We start from the raw sequence: 22,546 nt of genomic DNA on the forward strand, positions 1-22,546 counted from the left end.
AGGACGGTACCATGGTATCAAGCACATCTCCCAGCCTTGGTTATCAGTGCGGGAGGGCTCTGGGCACCGCTGACATCTGATACACCGCACACCAGCTGGACTCCCGGTATTATGATTTCTATTTCAGAGGCTATGTGGGTCTGAGTTGAAAAGGGCAAGGGCAATTCCCTCCCCATCATTCTTTCAGGTCTTGCCACCTTTCTCCTCTCTTTGAACAGCCGGTCCGGAATAGCTGCTTCGTTGTGTGTTCGGCCTTGCTCGTAGTGTGCTCTCGTGCTCATCCTTTTATCCCTGTGGGGAAGAGAAAGTGCCATCAGGTGTGTGTAATTTTATTTGTCAATTGCCTGACTTTGCCTCACCCTTGTGTTGGGACATGTCGGGTAAACGCGTCTGGTGTTAGTCCATTGTCTTTCATGGTGTAAGAAAGTGTTTGTGTCAGAAAAGGGGGGTAGAGCTTCTACATATCCTATGGGTTAGGATGGGGAACAGGTGTTAATGGGAAGGGGGTACCACGTTTCAACCTGCGGTGTCCCACTTCCACTCCCTGAAGACCCCCATCCAGGTGATCCTCCCCCACTGGTCCACCCCCAGGAACTGGATCCAATAGCGATGGCCGTGTCCTGGCCACCTGGATGTCAGATCTCCAGGGACTAGCGGGTAAGACACCTTTAGGGTGGCGGCTGGTGAATGTCTTCTTGCAGCCATCTTTTGTCTTCTTGTACCTTTCCACTTACCTACTTTTGGATTTACCTATTGTGTCATCTTGTGACCTGGAACCCAGTAGAGAGGATTACTTCCCTACCAGTGTCTCAGGAGTACTTCTTCATCACCTATTGCACCACTTAACAATGGCGACGAGGAGCTGGTTTTGAGGGAAGGGCCAAGAACCTACAGCTGTCCAGATGTATCAGCACCTGGGTGTAAGGAAGGAAGGAAGAGTGAGCGACCAAAGAAGGAGACATCCACCGGCCCCCGCCTCCCAAAGGTCAGCTGACCCCTGCGCAGAGCGAAGCAGCAAGTCCAAGGCAGGCTGGGGGTGGAAGTGAGGCTGCAAGGGGCAGCCAGAGGGCCCTGTAAGCAACTTTGGGCCGCCCTGCAGTGGTAAGACTTTCGGCTTGGCTGCAAGGGGCAGTAGGCGGTCCCGGTTAACCGTGGGGACATCCTGCAGAGGCCGGACAATCAGCATGGCTGCAAGGGGAAGTCAGAGGGCCCCACCATCAGTGGGGACGTCCTGTATGTCAGGGCACTGGCGTGGTGAGATATTTGCCTGAAGAGGTCTGGGAGAGACCCATCATAGGAGCTTGGGGCTTATGCTTTAAGCAGCTGCATCAACGCTGCGACGGAGCAGGAAAGGAAGGAAAATTCAGCAGTTTACCAAAGAAGTGTTCGCCAGCAACTGCGCAGGACTTTGAAATCGTGAGGAGAATATGGTGGAAACGCGGCCTCTGTGGTGGGCACATCGCCAATGCGAGAGGGAGCAGGGTGAGTGCCGTTATCTGGTGGCAGCACCGTGTGTTAACATCTTGAAGCAGAGGGGGCTCCGTGCTCGTTGAAGACTCCGGCATTATGATGACGTCTCTCAGACTCCGTGAGGTGTTGGTGATGGCCACTGATCGTTTAGAACCGTTGTTTTCCCCATTCACCGTATTCCTAAAAGATGAGATGAAAGGTCCCCCAAATGTGTGGTCAGCGGGTCACTTTCGTTTTGTTGGAACGTTTTCCTGACTAGCAGAAGAGTGGCAGTGTACAGATCGCTAAGGAAGTACTGTACCGGGTCAATTGTGTTGTGGTCCCCATCAGCGGGGGTCACGCAAAGAGGAATATTAAGGCGGATTACAAGCTCTGCTGGGACACCATGTTTTATTTTTGTTCCGCTACTGTGCTACAGGGAAACTATTGTGATATGGCGCATTGTCCTATCAAACCTGTGTTTGCTTTAGTGCCATGGGTAAGAATTCCCATTACTTGTGGTGTTTTGTTAGCAATTCTGATCTGTTGGGGTGCTGGAAAAAATCCTTTTTTTTGTTGTTGCATCATTGCCCTCTGCTTTGGTAGTGATGTTAGCACAGTGGCGTGGGGACCCAATTACTCCTCTTGCAAAAAAAACGACTTTTCATGTTGTGCATCAACAGTGTTCATTGTGCATCATAGTTGTCATGTGAGACCTGTGATTTGCTATGGTTTGGAATGTGAGTTTGGAGTACATCTGACGTGGCCTTCGTTTTTGGATATTAGCTGTGATCTCAGAAAGCCAATTTTTGGTGTATGTGTCTTTTGTTTAACACTAACTTTGCCTCCACAGCACCAACAATGTTAAAGGACTTTGTAGCTCTAGGACATTGGACTCGATTAGAGTACAATATCTCTCGTCCATGCCTTTAATGGTCATTTTGCCTAAACCTTTGTGTGGGTGAGGCCGGAGTGTTGTATGTCTTGTGTTGTAAGCCTGACCTGCTGGCATAGTGAACCACTGGCCTGAGTTTGTGGCACCCCAACACCTGTGTTTATGTGTTTTGCAGTGCAGTGTCTGCATACGGGGCTTGACCTGTCTGTGCATTAGTGTGGTGCAGTGTCCACTGTTTGAGACCGACCTGGCCACGGGCCGTCAAGGGTGTTAACACCCGGCACTTGGGGAAGTGGAAGGTATTTTTCAGGTTCAGGAGTGTGTCGAGCACAAGGAGTGGGATGAGGCATTTGCTCATGATGAGGTATATCAAACGGTTGTGCAGGTGTTACAGAGTAAGTAGAGAGGGGTGAGTGAGATTTTGGACGCAAGGAGGTATTGGAAGGTGCGTCATGAATTGAGTATGATGGACGATAATTTGTGTAGAGGACACCGGTCGGTTGTTCCAGTGGAGACGAGACAAACTGTGATGCGTTCATCAGGGCTGACCTTTGGTGGCCGGGTATAGATGAGGAAATTGAGGGAAAGGTCGTGAATGTATGGAATGTGTGGAGGGAGACAAGGGGTTACATGTTTTCACACCTCCCATGAGGCTTAAGGAGGTGCCCAGTGTACCAGGGGATGAAATTGCTTTGGATTTACTGGAACCGTTCAACATAAGGGAAGCAAGAGATACTGTTGGTTGGATGGATATGCTATCCAAATGGCCAGGGGTGTGTGTGTTAAAGGATGTCAGTTTAAAAAAATCACCTGGTCCTGGAGTGGTACTTGCAGAAGGGAAGGACCCCACGACATAGGGGTGGCGCGATGGCACCAATGCCACATATGCAGGAGTCTGTGGAGAGGAGATGGATGATGAGCCCACACAAAGCCACAACACCCTGAAGCTAAGGAGAGTAACAAACCATTGTAGCTGGGGAGGGAGGGGGGGTCTGGCTCGAGCCTCGATTCAGTGCGCCCAGTGAGCTTTGGCTTCCCCAGGCACAAGTGCATAGAGGCCAGGGTTCAGCCCCACTATGGCACGAAAAAGACCGTAATCTCGTACAGAAACTAAAAAGGGCGTCATTTGTATGCCAGTAAATGATATTGTCTCGCCGGAACAAATGTGGCAGCAAAACTGGTGTGTCCCTGCCATCGGGTGTAGCTTGTGCAGCAGATTTGGGCCTGATGTTTTCTCGGTGAAACACGTGGGGTAACAAAGGATACCCGGCAGCCACCCTCAGAGAATACTCCCTATAATCACCATTCAGAACAGTTTGCACTTGTTTCATGCCTGAAAATGGCATTTCATCAGAACTGAAACATAGTTTGTTTGGTGCTGGTGTCGCTAGGATGTGAAGGAGCCTGTGTGGCTCTGTAGCTTCCTGATGCCACCTTACTTGAAGTATAAACTCTGTTATTTTCCCTGTGGTGGCTGTGGTGCAGCTCTATAAATCCCTGTGGTGTTGATTATCTTGGTCTGCCCGTTTGCCTTGGTTCTGTTCTGAGCCCTGGCATTCTCATGAATATGTCATTCATATGCAAAGAATTGGTGTCCAAAAATTCGAACCTTTCTTTTCGATAACATAATACCCCCGTTTTGTGTGACACAGGTCTGTAACCTCAACCCGAGGCTCTACGCACGTTTTGAATTACATCACCCTTGATACAACACCATTGACTATGCTGGCTGAAGCTGATGGGAGTTGTAGTCCAAAACATCTGGAGAGTCAAAGGTTCCAGACGCCTGTAATGATCCAAACAAGTGCTTACTCGGTATGTACGCTTGAATTTTCTGGACTGACAAATAAGACGCCCCGCTGGCATAATGCAGTTTCAGTAGTATGGGATTAGGAGTGTTTTCTATTTGTTGCCCACATTGCGGTCTATGATGAATGGATATTGACCTTATAGATTTTGTCCTCACGAGTTAAAATAACTTTGGCTAATCAATGTTTGCAGGTTGTCTGATTAAAGTGATGGAGCTGCGACATCTGGTTAGGACGATCTTAAGAAGCAAGGAGCTACACTCTCCCTGCACCCAGAGTCCCATCTAAATGCTGAGGCGTCATCCTTAGGGTCAAATTACTCGGGCCATTTGACACTATCGGCCTCTAACCTTTATTTTAATAAGTACCTTTTCATCGGGGCCGAAACAACATTTGAAAATAAATATGCAATAATGTATGCAATAATGGCGGGCATGCTTGTGGGATGCACAAGTGGTAACGTGAACTGATACACTGGCCTTATTTCCAGTGGGCAGAAGGACAACATGCTATATTTAACTGACGGCATCAGCAGTCTACCCTACGCAGAGTCACCTTATTTTCTGGCCACATCTTATCATCCTTACTCACGACTTGGCACCCAGTCTGTGTACGAAAGGCCAACACCGGTCCATTTCTAACCTCCGACCATACCTTCACCTGGCTCCATTTGTACACTGTGACCAGAGAAACTTTGAGAACCACCTCACAAATAAACATGGGGTCCCTCTCGGTGGTGGTTAAACTAATCAGGGGTGCACTAGCATCCAAGGTTGGCGGGTTGAATTTCAGGCACCACATGCCCAGGGCAGACAACACCAGAAAGACGCCTGGAGTAGGGAGGGGAAGGTAGCAGAGAGCAGCCAATCTGCTTGACCCAAAGACCCCTGTTTTGGGTGCCCGGGTACAGAAAAAGCCATAAGCATCCTCCCGGCAAATGTCACCACCGCCCACCGAGATGTTAATGCTTTAAGAGTGTCGCCGCCCAAGACCGAGAGAACCCACCGACCAGCCGAGAGTGACGTGCAAAGACACACCAGTCCCTTGATCAATGTTTGATTGATATCCAGGTGACTTTTGATGCTCACTAAGTCTGCTTAGACGCGTGTGTAAAGGGGACTGCAGGAGCAGCTGTTGAATGTGAGGAGGTATCGCCTTAGAGACCAGAAATCGCCACTATCATTCAGGAATTGTTTCAGCAGAGTTGTCAGAAGGGAGTCTCATGGATTTTAGAGGACTTTCTGCAGATTTATTCTATGGATCCTTACTGGCCCCACCCATACCAGACTGGCATTTTAAAAGACACAGCGTGCCCAGAGGGTCCCCCAATTCAGGGTCGCAAAGAGAGCAAATCCACACGTCTTCACATTTCAGCTGCAAGATCACATTTTGAGCTTGTTTCATTTTGCTTAGAGCAGAAGGACTCTCCAAACAGACATGTGCTATCATGTTTAACACGCAGAGGAACTCTATATCGAAATCGCAAGCACCAAAGGCAAGTACTGACATTCAATGGGAGTTAAGGTCAAATCTAAAACAACATCACGACATACAGTGAGGTTGAAAGTTTGCTTTGACAACAGTACACAATGATCTATGTCACGCCCAGATAATGACTGTCCCATCAACGGCCGAAAGCCATGACACAGCCATTTAGCACACATCTTGTGTGCAGAGGCAGCTGCAGGTTTGTTTATGCACTATTTGCTTCGTATTGGCACTTAATGCGCCTATGCACCTGATGCGCAGTCCATCATCAGCACTTTCCTCTTCTCGGATCGTTCTGAATGACTGGGTGTAGAAATGATGTCATGGCAACAGCGTTATGATAAATGTTATGACGTGGGGACGCGCCCAGGCATCAATGGAACCATTTAAAGGATCCTTGTGGTTTCAAGCAGTGAACCATTTTGGAAGTTAAGGATTTAACGCACGTATGCACTTTGGTAGGATGGCTCTGGAGTACATGTAGGCAGCGGAGTGTGGGAATCACAGGAAGGCTACACCTCTTGGTTTCGATGTGGGGCCAATGTGGGGGCAGGTAGAAGGGGGTGGCAGGAGAGGAGGAATGGAAGTGGAAACAGGAATTGGCAAAGCCAACCGTTTTGGCTTGTGTGTAGGAATGGGATAGGCGTTTGACAGATACTGCTCTGACCATAGGATGACAATAGCTGGCAAATGCTGTGAGTCCCTGGGCAGTCGAGAGGAAAACTAAAATAAGAACAAATCACAATGATTTTAACAAAGCCTTTGGCACATGCTTTCTCCCTTCCCTTTTTTCTTTTTAGGTTTTAGGAAGGAAAAGTAAGATAAGGGATTCAAAGATTATCACAAAAATGCTACATTTGGTTTCACAGAGGGTTTCTCAAATGCAGAGTAAGCATTTAATAAACTTTAAAAAACTCACATTAACTCCTTCACTGCCCATTGGATACATATATACATACGAATAAACTTGGCAGTCAAGCTGTGGCAGTGAAAGTATCACAGAGTAAAATGACACAAGCAGGGAATCAAATGTCTAAAAGGCTCAAAACATTGGTCAGAGTTGGCTAAAGCACATACACACCCGGGGAAGGGAACACAGCCAATCAGGTGGCTGGAACACGCTGTCTCCAGCCATCCGAGGCCCTTCCCTGGGTGGTGCCATCTTGATTGTGGGAAGGCAACAGGAAGCCTCTCCCTGTTGTCTCCCCAAGTCCCCACCCACCCCCCAACCCCGAAAACACACCTTAGCCTTTCCCCAACCCCCTCCCTCCTTCCCCACTTACCTGCTGGACCGGAGCTTTGTGCATCATTCTTGGTGCTCCTCCCGCCTATGGCTGCTGCCATAGAAATGGAAAATGGACTGAGTCCCTTTGCCAATGGCAGTTGACATCGTTATTTTCTGATGAATGGGCTTGTGCAAAACGCATGTAGCTAATCTCCCGAAAAAAAGATTAAACCATTTGCAATCCGGTTAAACCCTGGGGTGCAAATGGCTATCAACCCCTTGACGGGGGCAGACATGGCTAGTAATGGCCCACAGTAACCTGCCTAGGTTTGGGCTGGTGGGCCATTACCGGCCGTCTCCACTCCCTGATGCGGGCATGATTGCCACAATCTCTCCTGCTATCTTCTAGTGCAGATCAGCCATTGTCCTCCCTGTATCAGACAAGCCCAATCGGCAAAGAAATAGCAAGTGAGCCCGGCCTGCTATATGGCTACAAAACCTCCCCAGAGAGAGCTCCAACTGACCCACAGAATCTTTCTGAGAGGTTCAGCAGTTCTGATTGGCTGGATGAACTAAGCCTGTCTGCCAAACATTCATGTGAGCTCCTATGCCATTTTGGGTCACTGGTGAATTTCTTAAGACCTTGCCAGCCTGTTGAACCCAAAATATAGTATTCATTTTGACTGGCAAGTTTGTTGAGGTGGAATTCCACTCATTACTACCGCTTGCAGTCCATTGTTGGTATAACGTTTTGTTTCTGTTGAGATGCATAGACTGCCACAGCGGAAAATGAGTGTTCGTTTTCTTAGAAAAGTGTAACAAAATGGTAATTTTCAATTGCGCCTGTGTATCCTGTCATCACTTTCCATCTGGTCCAAAGCAGATGTATTGCTCCTTCCCTATGCATTAAAACGTACGGACTAATTTGGGTTGGTCTCCCCTAACCCTTGAACCAAACCAAGAACAGCAACAACCACTATTAATGGAGACTGTAATCAATCACTCCACCAGCATCAAAACTACAGCCCTGAACTAAAATGTTCCCTTCCCCTCTTAACGACACTCATCTTTAACCCTCTCCAACATACACCATTCACACAACAAACCCTTGCATATTGGAGCCACTTCCGACAAACACACCACAATCAGTGAGGAAGGTCACTGCTCACTTTCCTAGCACTCTTTTACACCCCCTGCCCCCACTCCATGCCAGCGGAAGACTAGGTCCTCGCAGTACTGATTCCAATTGCTGAGACTTGGGCCCTCCCTCGTGGATGAAATAGTCCCTTGTGGTTCTCTCACAATACACACCTGGAATCCCACCGGCGCTCAACACTCAGCTATGTTAGGCTTGCAAGCATCAACTCCACAGGATTTGCATCTACCTCTCCCTCTATCCCGTTTCCAACCCTCCCTCCCCCTTTACTTGCAGGGCTATGTACACTATACAACACTACTTTACCTTACATTACATTAACACATGCACGCCAAAGCGCAGCACCGCCGAAGAACATAGGCGGTGTAAAGGCTTATACAAAGCAACTTTAGTGGCCACATTACCTTCCCTTACATCAACTCCAGCACCAGAAAACCTAAAGAAAATACCATGCAATATGGGGCACCATAAATCATGCATCTCACTGGGGTATTTTGGTGTGTGTATGTTTATAATCTAGGCCATGTATATGTTTTGTTGATCACCACTGTATAGCCTATAATATGCCCCTGTACCTTGTTATTGAAGTGCCACTCCTTATGCCCTAGTTAACAGCACTGCAGCTTTAAAGTTCATACATTACCCACAATGCAGTGGTTCTCTGCTCTGATGGTGGTTGTGCACCAGGGAAACTGGACCTTCCTCGTCCTGGGACCAGTGGCTGAGGCTTAAGCGTAGGTACCCTTAAACTTGGTAACTGGGGCGCGGTTCTGTTATATGCTCTCGTAAGAACGACATGGCAGTCCCTGCCCTCCACTGCAGGTCTTGCCTTGCAGTTTTCATCTCTCAAATTGAACACTTTCATCCCTTTATTCACGATCATATTAGAGTGATGTATTTTAGATCTTCGTCCAGAAGCCAGGGTACGTTCTTGCAGCGTATTCCCTGTACAGATAAATGCTTAAAGCCATATAATGTGTTATTAGAAATTGATATTTTGTACTTTACCAAAATAGAGTGGAACAAGCCAACTTAAACATTCTGCTTCATCCGCTGTTGATCTCTGACCGGGCATTCAAGGCAAGGCCTTCTCGAGGGTAGGGGCACGCCAACCTGCATTTCTAAAGGACACGAAAGACACCTTGAATGGTTTGCACAGCCGTTAATGAAAGATTGTTGACACCTCCACAGAGAGTATCCTGTCAACACCTTAAGCTACCTGCTAGGCTTCACACACAGCTGTGGCATTTTGGAAATCAGATGCACTCACTGACAGGGAGAGCAGCCCAGTCCCTTTTAAGCCCAGGGAAAGGGAACACTTTCCTGTTAGCTTTGCTTTGAATGACACAAGTGTTGTCACATTGCAAACACCTCCCCGGATTCCTTCTCCCTTTGAATGGAGACCGGTGAGGCTTTGTGCCTTGGGGGATGCTGGTTAAGGGGACACAGGGATTTTGCACCAGGAAACCCCAGCAGGGCTTCCCCCTTGCACCTGAGACTTTATGGTCCACCCTTGGGCTCTAGGCTTAGTGAATTCAAGTCTGCACATTAATTCTTCTATGTACATAGCTACACGCTGTCTGGAAAATAATACATTTTCATCTTTTGCTCATGTTTTAAAGCACTCTGCAGAGGCTGACTTGTAAGCCTGGGTGAAGCTTCTAGAAGGTGACCCCCCCGGGTTCCTGCAAATCTCCTAGTGATATCAGAGTAGGTTTGCAGGTTTCCACAGATTTCTCTCACAGTCCAAATCTGACCCAATCTTTTCTCTTAGCCAATATTCCTCAGGGGAAAACAAGAGAAGTTTGTGGAGTTTCAGGTTGATTCTTGGGGAAAAAAACATACATAAACCAACTTCAGGAAGTGAGAGAAAGGGAGACGCGGGTGAAGCTGGGCAGGGGGATTAGCCTGTGCATCTGTGAATGTTACCCAAGTAGCACAGCACGTTCATCTATCATTTTAACAAAGTCATTGCATTCAATTACATGATATATTACAAATGTTGGGGGGAGGTGTATTGCTGCTCCATAAACTAACATCATGTTAAAGAATGCAGGTTCATCCTCCAGTGCCCTGACAGTAATGTGTTTAAATGTTGCCCCTTTGTCCCTCCCCCACAGCAACCATACCATATACAATCAAGATATTGGCAGAGCCAATTCGGGTACTTCAGGTCAAAGAGCGGAATAAGCTTCTGGTCACACTGTGCACCACCAAAGAGCAAGTGCTCTTTCGGAAACTATTGAAAACAGTCTTGTTTGAACAACCACCTCTGCTTTTTAGTGCTTTGCCTTGAGCGCCCTGATGCCTGTGGGCTCCAGCGCTATATACATATATAAATAAATAATCCATTCACCTTTGCTACTGATGTCCCGTTTTAAGTACAAACTGGATACACATTCCATGTAATAGAATCCTTATTTTGCATCTCATCAAATTCTTAAAGTACAGTAGAAGACACACTTAAGCAATTATATATGTTTTGTGCATTGGAAAGGCGCACATTTAGCGAGAGTGGTTCTGTCATGGGGAAGTTGGAGGAGTTGAGTGTACAATAAAAGAGGTCAGTGCATATACACACTTGTGGGGGTGAATTTCCAAGCACGGGAGTTTAAAGCTAAGGCGTAAAAGTAAGGTGTTAGCCAACTACACCTCACTTTAAATCCCCAGGGCATTTTCCAACCATTTGGATGCGCACTGGGGCACAAACTGGTTTGAACATTTCTGCTCTGCATTCTTCCTCAACCGGCAAAGATCTTCTGCTTTTATGCCTGCATTAGATTTTCATACAGGTGTAAAAAGATTTGGGTCCCATTAGAATCTGCCTTTTTTCAGCACCTGCTAACACCAGGAAGATTCCTTAGGCATCCATAGTAAATTATGTCTCCTATGTATGAATGCATGAATGAATAGCAGTAGTTACATTCCCTTACAAAGCCAAGTGCAAAAGCAAGGCACAAAGCTGATTTGCTCACTTGTATACTGCGCTTTTGCACTCTGTTTTGCAAATGTAGAACAATTGCATCGATTGCATGGAGGGGTCCAACCAACAGATGTCCCCTTCATGAAATGACCACCTTCTGTAAAATGGTCCTCTTAGAAAACTAAACGTTATGTTGTTAAATCTGGTATTGTGTGTTTTATTGCAGCATTCCGTGTTTTAAAATACTTCACTGTGATCGTGCACTTTTGGTCAAATTGACCAATTACATGTGCATATACAGGTGCATGCGTATGTGTATCTGGGGGCAGGGGAGTGGCGGATTGGCGGTCTTTGAGATATTGCAGGGCAAAATAATGAGGTACTATGTCAATGGAATGACTTTAAGGGCAGTAAAAAAGAGTGATAGGTCAGAAAATCACTCTCAAGTACAATATGCTTTTTCATGCTCATGAGAAATTTGATAGTTTCATTCTAATGGATAGTCAATAGATTGTTACAATGTTTGTTCTTGCAGTTTGTACATATGTTTATGTAGCTTATGGGCTGTAACAAAGACAGGGTAAGGGGTAAGGAAGACAGCGAGTTGTCAGCACCCTGTTATCATGGGCAGGTGGTATGTTGCATTGAAAAGCACTGCCTTCTATTCCTTCCGGACGAGCAGGCGGGAGGGGGCCTCCCTGATGTTTTTCAGCAGGTTCTTGGGAGCATGGAGGTGAGGCATGAGAATGTCTGCTTCTTTGCCTACACTTTTTTGCACTTTTTGGTTTCTACTTTTGAGATGGTTTGGCTCCAGGTTGGATATTGGGCCTCATTACGACCCTGGCGTTAAGGGGTTAACGGCACCGTAAAAGGTTGCGACGCTGTTAACCCCTTAACGCCTTACTACGAGGTCCCTTTGCGGCTCCTGACCTTAACGGCTGGTCTGTACCAGCCGTTAAAGTAGGGACCCGCAAAGGGACCTTGAAGATAATTACGGTACCGCAATTTGCGGTACCCTAATTATCGCCTTCCCCATTCCCATTGAGCCCTATGGGGCAAAAATGGGAATGGGGAAGGGCCAATGGTAAATGGGGAATTACCGCCCTGCCAACCTTGGAATGGGGTGGTAATTCCCCATTTCACCATGGCGGATTTGGTAAGTTACCGGCGTTAACCATGGCGCTAATAGCGCCATTGGTTAATGCCGGGGTTGTAATGAGGGCCATTGTCTTTTATACCAGTGATGCAGGTTTAGAGCAACAACACATAGAATTCAGCGCACAAGTGGCGCACGCGGCTGGTGCACAACGTGCACGTGCGAATTTCTGCACAAGCCGCGTGCGCTAAAATCCATTTCCACGCGCAGCGTATTCATGGATTTTAGCTTCCAAAACCAGCCGTGGCGCAGAGTGGCGCAGCGACCCTGCAGCAGTGCCAGTTACGACCCCAACCCCTCCCTGTGTGCCATGCACAGCTCACATCCCGTACATGGCGCACAGTACCCCAACCACGCAAACCCCTGTAAAACTCCCCGCGCACCCCTCCGAATACACGTACCCCGCTGCACGGGGAGTTTCACACGCGATTGGAGCGGGGTATGTGTATAACAGGGGTTCGCGGGAAGTTTTACACACAAAATGCCCTGTGCGAGTGGGGTATGTGTATTCCTGGGGTGCGCGGGAAGTTTCACACATGATAGGCCCTGTGCGAGTGGGGTACGCGTATTCCTGGGGTGCACGGGAAGTTTCACACGCGATTGGAGCGGGGAACATGTATTTTGGGGGTGCGCGGGAAGTTTCACATGCAAAATGCCCTGTGCGAGTGGGTTACGTGTATTCCTGGGGTGCTCGGGAAGTGTCACACATGATAGGCCCTGTGCGAGTGGGGTACGTGTATTCCTGGGGTGCGCGGGAAGTTTCACACGTGATTGTAGAGGGGAACGTGTATTTCAGGGGTTCACGGGAAGTTTCACACACGAAATGCCCTGTGCGAGTGGGGTATGTGTATTCCTGGGGTGCGCGGGAAGTTTCACACGCGATAGGCCCTGTGCGAGTGGGGTACGTGTATTCCTGGGGTGCACAGGAAGTTTCACACACGATTGGCCCTGTGCGAGTGGGGCACGTGTATAACTGGGGTTTGCGGGAAGTTTCACACGCGAAATGCCCTTTGCGAGTGGGCTACGTGTATTACTGGGGTGCGCGGGAAGTTTCACTCGTGATAGGCCCTGTGCGAGTGGGGTACCTGAATAGCTGCGCTTCGCGGGAAGTTTCACACGCGATTGGCCCTGTGCGAGTGGAGTACGTGTATAACTGGGGTTTGCGGGAAGTTTCCCATGCGATTGGCACTGTGTGAGTGGGGTACGTGAATAACTGGGCTTCGCAGGAAGTTTCACATGCGAAATGCCCTGTGCGAGTGTGGCACGTGTTTTCCTGGGGTGCACAGGAAGTTTCACACGCGATAGGCCCTGTGCGAGTGGGGTACGTGTATTCCTGGGGTGCGTGGGAAGTTTCACATGCAATTGGAGTGGGGAACGTGTATTTCGGGGGTGCACGGGAAGTTTCACACACAAAATGCACTGGGTGAGTGGGGCACATATATTCCTGGGGTGCGCGGGAAGTTTCACACGTGATAGGCCCTGTGCGAGTGGGGTATGTTTATTCCTGGGGTGCGCGGGAAGTTTCACACACGATTGGAGAGGGGAACGTGTATTTTGGGGGTGCACGGGAAGTTTCACACACGAAATGCCCTGTGCGTGTGGGGTACGTGTATTCCTGGGGTGCGCGGGAAGTTTCACACGTGATAGGCCCTGTGCAAGTGGGGTACGTGTATTCCTGGGGTGCGCGGGAAGTTTCACACGCGATTGGCCCTGTGCGAGTGGGGCATGTGTATAACTGGGGTTCTCGGGAAGTTTCACACGTGAAATGCCCTGTGCGAGTGGGGTATGTGTATTCCTGGGGTGCGCGGGAAGTTTCACACACGATAGGCCCTGTGCGAGTGGGGTACGTGAATAACTGGGCTTCGTGGGAAGTTTCACACACGATTGGCCCTGTGCGAGTGGAGTACATGTATAACTGGGGTTCGTGGGAAGTTTCACACGCGATTGGCCCTGTGCGAGTGGGGTACGTGAATAACTGGGCTTTGCGGGAAGTTTCACATGCGATTGGCCCTGTGCGAGTCGGGTACGTGTATAACTGGGGTTCGTGGGAAGTTTCACATGCGATTGGCCCTGTGCGAGTGGGGTACGTGAATAACTGATCTTCGTGGGAAGTTTCACACGCGATTTTGCTGTCAGAGAGGGGTACGTGAATTTCGGGGGTGCGCAGGGAGTCCTACATGTGAATTGGCAGTGTGGGTCCTCCCAGGTGTTCCCTCTACACCTCCACGGCCCCTGCAGGCAGCCCACACCACAGGGGACTATCCTGCACCCCTGGTCATGTCCCGCAGGCAACCCATCCACCATAGGCATGCCCCCCAGCCAAGCCACATGTCACCTTGCACTAGTGATCACCAACTCATGTCCCCCAGCACCCCCACCCCCCAGCAGTCAGGGGCACCTGCCAGCAGGCCTCCACTCATGTCCCACACATGTCCCCCAGCACCCCCACCCCCAGCAGTCAGGGGCACCTGCCAGCAGGCCCCCCACTCATGTCCCCCAGCACCCCTACCCCCCAGCAGTCAGGGACACCTGACAGCAGGCCCCCACTCATGTCTCACACATGTCCCCCAGCACCCGCACCCCCCAGCAGTCAGGGGCACCTGCCAACGGGCCCCCACACATGTCCCCCAGCACCCCCACCCCCCAGCAGTGAGGGTCACCTGCCAGCAGCCCCTCACTCATGTCCCCCAGAACCCCCACCCCCCAGCAGTCAGAGGCACCTGCCAGCAGGCCCCCACTCATGTCCCACACATGTCCCCCAGCACCCCCACCCCCCAGAAGTCAGGGGCACCTGCCAGCAGGCCCCCACTCATGTCCCCCAGCACCCCCACCCCACAGCAGTCATGGGCACCTGCCAGCAGGCCCCCACTCATGTACCACTTATGTCCCATAGCACCCCAACCCCCCAGCAGTCAGGGGCACCTGCCAGCAGGCCTCCACTCATGTCCCCCAGCCCCCACCCCCCAGCAGTCAGGGGCACCTGCCAGCAGGCCCCCACTCATGTCCCCCAGCACCCACGTCATGACGATCCTCAATCATGGGCCTCATGGCCACCCACATGACACCCCACGCCACCCCAGCCCAAAAACCCAACCAAGTATTGCATCCACCCACAGAGAAATGGCCATTACATGATACAACCCGAATGGCAAGTATGTACATGAACACAGGTCCGTCACACACACACAACGGGTGCAAGTGAATGTGAAAACCCATATCATGACATGCATGAAACCAATGAGAGAATACCACACAGCGAAGTATGAAACAAAAATGTATTGAACACAACATGAATGTAATGAAAAAAAACACTCATTAATGGGAATAAGAAATAAAATGCAGCATGTCCGGAAAATAATAAAAAATATGAAATCAGAATCCAAAGAAATCCAAATGAAAATTTGTCCAAAGTCTCAGTCCAACAAAGCATATCCAAGGGGAAAAAAAGATATGAAATACATTGCGCCATGGTGAAATTAAAATAAAAACGAGAAACATCCAGTGTTCAACTATATGCAAATCACCAATCCAAAGTCCATGAGCCCAACAAATGAAATGAAACCTACAAAAAACACTACCTAATAAAGAACTATATACAAAAATGTGGTGCATTGTCCAAGCGGCCCAAAATAAACAAAAACAGAAAGGAAACCTAACACTATCTAACTATTTACAATGGCAGCGGGCTAGTCCGACGGCTCACTTTTTGATGTACCGGGCCAGGGCATCATCGAACTCCCGCTCAATGTCCTGGAGGCAGTCCTCTTCCATGGCCCCGAGGTTTCGCAGGGACGACGACATGTTCACCTCCAACTCCCTGCGAATTGCCTCGAGGCACTCAGCCCACCTCAGGGCCCTCCGCATGGAGTTCTCCGCCCTGACCATTGTGAGCCGTGCCTCTTCCGCCCGCTGCCGCTCCGCATCTATGGCGTGGCCCAACCGCTGCCACACGGAAGACACTTGAAATCCAGGGTCCTCCTGCCCTAAGGCCGATGCCTGCCCCTCCGATGTTGAAAGCCCCTAGCCATCATTGCTCCCACCATGTTGCTGCTGCTGTGCCTGTGCCTGCGCCCTGGCTCTTGCTGCCTGCATGTCCTCCTCTGACTGGGGTGCAGTTATCGTGGTGACCACCCCTGCTGGATGTCCGACTCCCGACTGTGGTAGGGATGTATCCTCCACCAGCCTGGCCACTGGGTCAGGGGCAGCTCCACAGGGATCCCAGGTGATACATGGGTGGGAAGATGGCATGGAGGACTACTGGCGCGTAGGCGGTTCAGGTGAGGAGGAGGTCGCAAGAAGGTCCAGCACATGGAGGAATCCAGCACCGGTGACCTGTCCCAGTAGGTCAACGTGGTCAAAGAGGCATGCGAGACAACATGCAGTCTCTCCACGAAAAGACTGTAGGTCACCTCGCATGCCCCGTTGACGCAACGCTATCCCACTCAGGACAGGCTCAACACGGTCCCGGAAAGCCACGTCCGCAGGGAGAGGAAGGCCAGTTGTTGTGCACTCATCCCCTCCCTGAAAACGGGTCTGGATGTAGGCATCCCTGCTGGTGCCAGATGATGCAGTGACAGGATCAGGGACAGGATTACACACAGGCACCTCCGCAGCGGCCTGTGCTGCAACCTGTCCCTGCCCCTGCACTGCACCACTAGCACCAGTGGAATCCCCACCTCCAGACCCTGTGTGTGTCCCTTCCGCTGCCTCCTCCTCCACCAAATCCCCCACCAACCTGGATGACTCCGTGCCATCTTCCTCCGTTGGACCCTGTGGGGTCTCAGCTGCCCCTTCTGCTGCCGAGGAGTCCACCTCTGACCTCTGCCTCTTGGACCTACCCTCGGCAGTTGCGGCCTGGGACGTGGCACCAGACTCCTCACTCCCCGATGACATGACAATCTGGGAGGGGAGCCAGGCCTTGCGTCTCCGGCTGGTGGTGCGATCCCTGCCGCTGTGCTCCACAGCACCCTCTCGGCCCTCTTCATCAGTTGACGCTGCAGACAGGGAGAGATAAAACACAGACATCAGGGCACTGTACAATGGACTGATACACACATGACAGTTGCACATGAGTGGCAGTGTCAAACTTCAGTCATGGCATCACACTCCACGACACACATGTCATTTCATCTCACACACATGAGCATTTCCACAGCAATATTGCACCAGGCAGCAACATCCATACACATACAACAGCATGAACAGCCGAAGGTGAGCCTGACAGCACATGAAACACAGGGAGTGCACTAGACATGCACACATGCCACCACACTTACATGTATGTCTACATCTCCTCCAACTGTCGCAGTGATGCGATCGCCATGCATGTCACATCTGGCATTCAGTCTTCTACATATCAGTGTCACGTGCATCCATGTTGCATCACAGTTGCACACTTGCCAAATACACACACATGCACATGTACACAGTGCAGATACATGCAGCAGGAACCACCATCCATGTGTGACACCACAGCCATGCCAACGTACATACACAGAAATTCAAACATTTGTGCTCCCACACCTGCACTTGCACAGCATGCTTACCCACACATACACCATCGATGTGACTCACACCCAAGAGGACTCGCATGTGGCAGCCTCACGCCCCTGTTCATACACATCCCTACATGGCCCTATGAAAACACATGTGCAACCTGAACACTACTGGCACACCACCACATGCTCAGCGTCCAATCAGTATGCATGTACACTTACCGCTCGACTCCAGACGGGTCTGCCTCTCAAGGACCTGGACGTGGAGTGCTGGGCATATGTGTTCCAGGACCCTCATTTGGTGGTCCGACAGGTGGCCCCGGCACCCCTTGGCATCCGCTGCCTTCAAGAGGCGCCGGGCCTTGTTGAGGGTCTTGGACCTGAAGTCCTCCCAGCGCTTCTTGACATGTTGTAAGTTGCGGACTGCCACCCCCTCCGCATTGATGGCAGTCACGATGTCCATCCAGATCCTGGTCCATCCTTCATTGTCGGCACGCAAACTTCCAAAGGGGGCATCATACTGCCCCAGGACTTGCTCCACCAGGACACCAACTTCCCTGGCACTGAAGCTGGTGGCCCTCTGCCTCTCTGGCTGGGGGTTGCCAGTGGTGCCAGATGGTGTTGTGCCTGACATGGCAACCCCAGAGGGAGGAGTGGCTGGGCAACTGGGTCCTGGGGCTGGGCTGTGGAGTGATGGTATCCCAGTCGGGAGTCTTTGGTTCCAGCAGCGGTGGTCACAGCAACTGCACCCCTGGCTGACGTGCAGGCAGCAAATAGCAGGGCACGTGGGCAGCAAGCAGTCAGGCAGCAGCAGATTGCAGGTGGGAGCGTGCTCGGGGATCTGGTGGGCAGTAATTCAGCCTTCTGGGCAGGAGCGTGGTCTTCCGTGTGCTGTTGCATGGCCAGCTTGATACGGAGTGATTTGGCACGTGAAAATCTTGCACGTCAGCGTGTAATTCGAGGAAAGGCCCTTCGCGCGTGAGCGCATCAGCACACGTATGCGGTTTCATTGGACCAAAGGCCCTTAGCGCGTAAGCGCTTCTGTGACGTGATTCGCGCAGGCGTTTTCCTCGTGACGTGGGAATAGTGGTTCAGCGCACGTGAAAAAACTGCCTGTCCGCGTGTGGATGCGTGTAATCCGAGGAAAGGGCCTACGCACGTAAGTGACGTGACGCGTGCAGGCGTTGCCATCAACACGGGTGCATGTTCATCATACATGTCCAAAAACTGCACGTCCGGGTCTCAGCTCATGTAATTGGAGGAAAGGGCCTTAGCGTGTACACGCGTAAGGGACGCTGTATGTGTGGGCCGCTTTAAAAGGTACGTGTAGGACCCCATTCCCTTGTACGTGCTTTTCATGGAGAGCGAGTGGGTGAATTCTGTACTTCTTGTTGGCTCACACGCGATTACTTCACAGCGTTTCAAGTTCGTACTCCCTGTTACCTCTGACAGCGTTCTTTATTTTTTTTGGGCCTGTTTCCTCAAACAGCGTTCACTTCTGCTTTTGTCCTCTCTCCTCAGACAGCGTACAGTTCTTCTTTTGGCGGGGGTGTTGCCTACGCGCACACGTGCGTTTTTTTCACGTTCTTTTCCCAGGCAGACGGTGAGTCACGCACGCATTTACCAACTGTGCTTGCCCCGTGTGTCGCGTACCCCTTCAGAGGTCATTGTAGTCCGCGTGTAACACGCGTAGGCTTGTTTTTGTGTTTCTGGGTGCCAGAGCATAGTGCGGGTTTATTTTTCCACGCACGTGGTCTACGAGGGGTTGCGTGCACGTTACTTTTTGTCTTTGGGGTGCCTGTGCATTGCGTGACCCGTCATCTTCCCCCAGGGGTCACAGACAGCCTTGCTAGAGCACTAGGGTACGAATTACATCTAGTACCCTACCCCTTTCACCCCCAATTGCCCAGGACAATTGTTTACTCCAACTCCTATACGCACAACAACATCAGTGCCATGGTTGGGAGGTGACCAAGCGGTAAGGGAGGCAAAGGTGGCCGACCTCCAAAAGGTGGGCGTGTTGGGCGTGGTAGGGGACGTGGCCATGATTTGCAGGGTGCCCCTATACCCCCATGTGTGGAGGACCAATCAGGGACACCCATGTCCCCCCCCATGGTTGAGGGAAACGTGGCTGACACCATCCCAGCTCAGCCCTTGTTGGACCAGCCCATTGTGGCACTTAACCCGGCACAGGATGACTCCCAGGCTGACTTCCAGGTCAGCAACTCTAAGCCACATGTGCCGGTGCAAGTTGGTTTCACCAGGCCACGTGAATCTGGGGCAGCGATGTCATCTGCTGCCCCAAGTAGGCAGGATGGGGAGGCTGCAGGGGCAGCTGCAGCTATATCCACTCCAGCTCTGAGTCTCTCAGCCGGGACAGTGTCGGTCCTGGTCCATCAAACTGACATTGCCCCTGCCAACATCATACTTCAGCCAATGCCTGCACCAAGACCTATGGTAATTGTGCATTTGCGCACTCCCAGTACCCAGTCCACCTGCGCTTCTTCCCCTACTGACCAGAACGGCGCAAGCCACTCAGGCTCTGCTCCACCTTTGAAGAAGAGGAAGAAGGGTGCTCTGGCACTACAGGCTGAGACCCCAGACACGGCTACACAGTCTGGCATGTCAAGGAAGCCTAGCTTTAATGACCCCGAACCTGATGCACTTGTGACCTACGTGTCGGCACATAGCCGCAAAATGTTGGTGACTGCAGGGTGCAAGACCACACCTGGTCAACATAGGGCACACTGGCAGACCATCGCGGACCGCATAAGTGCCCTTGGATTTGTGAGGCGCACAGCTGGTGATTGCTACAAGTGGTGGAATGACCTGAAATGCAGAGCAAAGAACAAGCTGGCCTCAAATCATGCCGCTACTCTGGTGACTGGCGGTGGGTCTCCACAAGAGGACAACAAACTCACTGAACATGAGTCTGTTGCTGGGACCTTCGTCACAGAGGAACAGATCCAAGGTGTGGGAGATCTACCTGATTACGACGCATTGTCCAGTGAGTGCCCATGCGTGTGTGTGTAATCCATGTGTATGTTGTTTGGGTGACGGGTTCTGATTGAGTTCCAGGTGAGGGTGTGTACTCCTGAGTGTTATGGGTCACCCATTTGCTTCCTCCCATATATTCACGTGCCTTGGATTTGGGTATGACTGTATCCCTTCTGCCCACAGTTGACAATTAGTCCCACATTAGTGCACTTTACCTTGAACTGTCATCTTGCAACTACATTGTTCAGATTTTGTAAGTGTTCATTCAGGCTGATTGTTTCCACTCTCCCATTTTTACTACGCATTTTTCTGCCCTATTGCAACATATGTGATATGCTTCGGTCATTGTTTACAGCCCACACTGGGACACTATTTATACCTGGTTATGTTAATAATTACACGATTCAGGCCGATGGAGTATTGGGCTGCAGAAATTTTTTATTAGGGCCTGTTTGCATGTGGAACATGACAGATGTTTCTTGTAATGTTAAAGTGACCAACCATTGATCAGCTCACAATGAGTGTATTATTGGACACTGGATGTGTTTCAGTGTGTGGCACATGCATATTTAGCAACACTATTCAGCATTAATTTTCGCATCATGTCGATGTGACATGGATGTGGGACAGTACTCATTCACTGACATATTGCTATAGTTATGTAATTTAACGTGGCTATGCTACATGACATCTGTGTGGTGGGATGTGTCATGTATGTGTATTGGACATGCCACTCACAGCCTGATGTGTGATGCCAGTGCTACCCAACATGCTGCAAATGTGTTGCTTTTCCATCTTGCTCTCCCCAGTGTCTGCCTTTTTGACTCTGCTTCCAACTCTTTGACAATGCATACATGGCAGGGTTATATTCATGTGGGAGATGTGTAAATCATGTACTGGATCTCTGCCTTGTCATGGCCTATGTGTGTGCTATGGTGCTCATGACTGTTTCCATTTGTTGTCTTTCATGTTTTTGCAGGTGATGACGCACTTGATGCTGTTGAGGTTGAGGAGATGTGCAGACCCAGGAGGAATCTCAGGCACGACCGGGCAATAGTGGGGGACGTGGTGTGGTGGTGGGTGAAAACCCAATGTTACTGCAGACCATACTGTCCAGGGGTGTCCCTGGATGCACCTCCCCAGACCTCTATTCAGGTGCTGAATCGAATGATGAGACTTATGTGCAGTCGCAGGTAAGTGTTTCTGGCAGGGATTCTGTTCCGCCCAACCCACCTGCAACAGGGGTAGAACCCTCTATGGCGATGTCAGTGTTGGTAGGTCCGTCTTTGGTGGTTACGGATGCAGGGTCACACTCCACAGCATCTGATCCTGTTCCTGGGCCAGCAGGTCAGAGGGGGAATGCAGGCCTGCAGCCTCAGGCACTGCCAGCACAGCAAGGTGCAGATTGCCTTGCCCCAAATAGGTGTGGTGCCCATCGACACGGTGGCCGTGCGCCACCAGGCAATAGTGTATGGGAAAACTCCATGTACGGTATGGCAACCCAACAGGCAGCATCAGTAGAAATTATGGCTCTGGCAATGGAGAGGGTGGCCACTTCCATTCTCCTCCCTGAAAGGCAGATGGAGCAACAACAGCAGGCAACAGACTCCATTTGCCAATCACACAGGGAAGACATGTTGGCGTCCAACGGGACTGACAGGCGGCACTGGAGAGTCTGCGCGAATCCATATCAATAGAGTTCCAGGGCCACAGGGAAGCCCTGAGGGTAGAACTACATAACCTCAGGCAGACTCTGGTTGAACTTGACGCTTCCAGTAATTTAAGGGCAGAACAGCAGCTGGAGCAGCTCACACGGTCGATCTCAGCTGAGCTGCATGCAACATGTGAGGAGATCCGGGCATCACGCGAGGCCATGCGTGCAGAAATGCAGGCAACCGTGATGTGCTGCATGGGGATCTCCGCACTTTAATCCTCCAGAATCGGACCTTCCAGA

Source organism: Ambystoma mexicanum, chromosome 6q (assembly GCF_040938575.1).
Source record: "Ambystoma mexicanum isolate Mex_15411 chromosome 6q, UKY_AmexF1_1, whole genome shotgun sequence".
Taxonomy (NCBI): Eukaryota; Metazoa; Chordata; class Amphibia; order Caudata; family Ambystomatidae; genus Ambystoma; species Ambystoma mexicanum.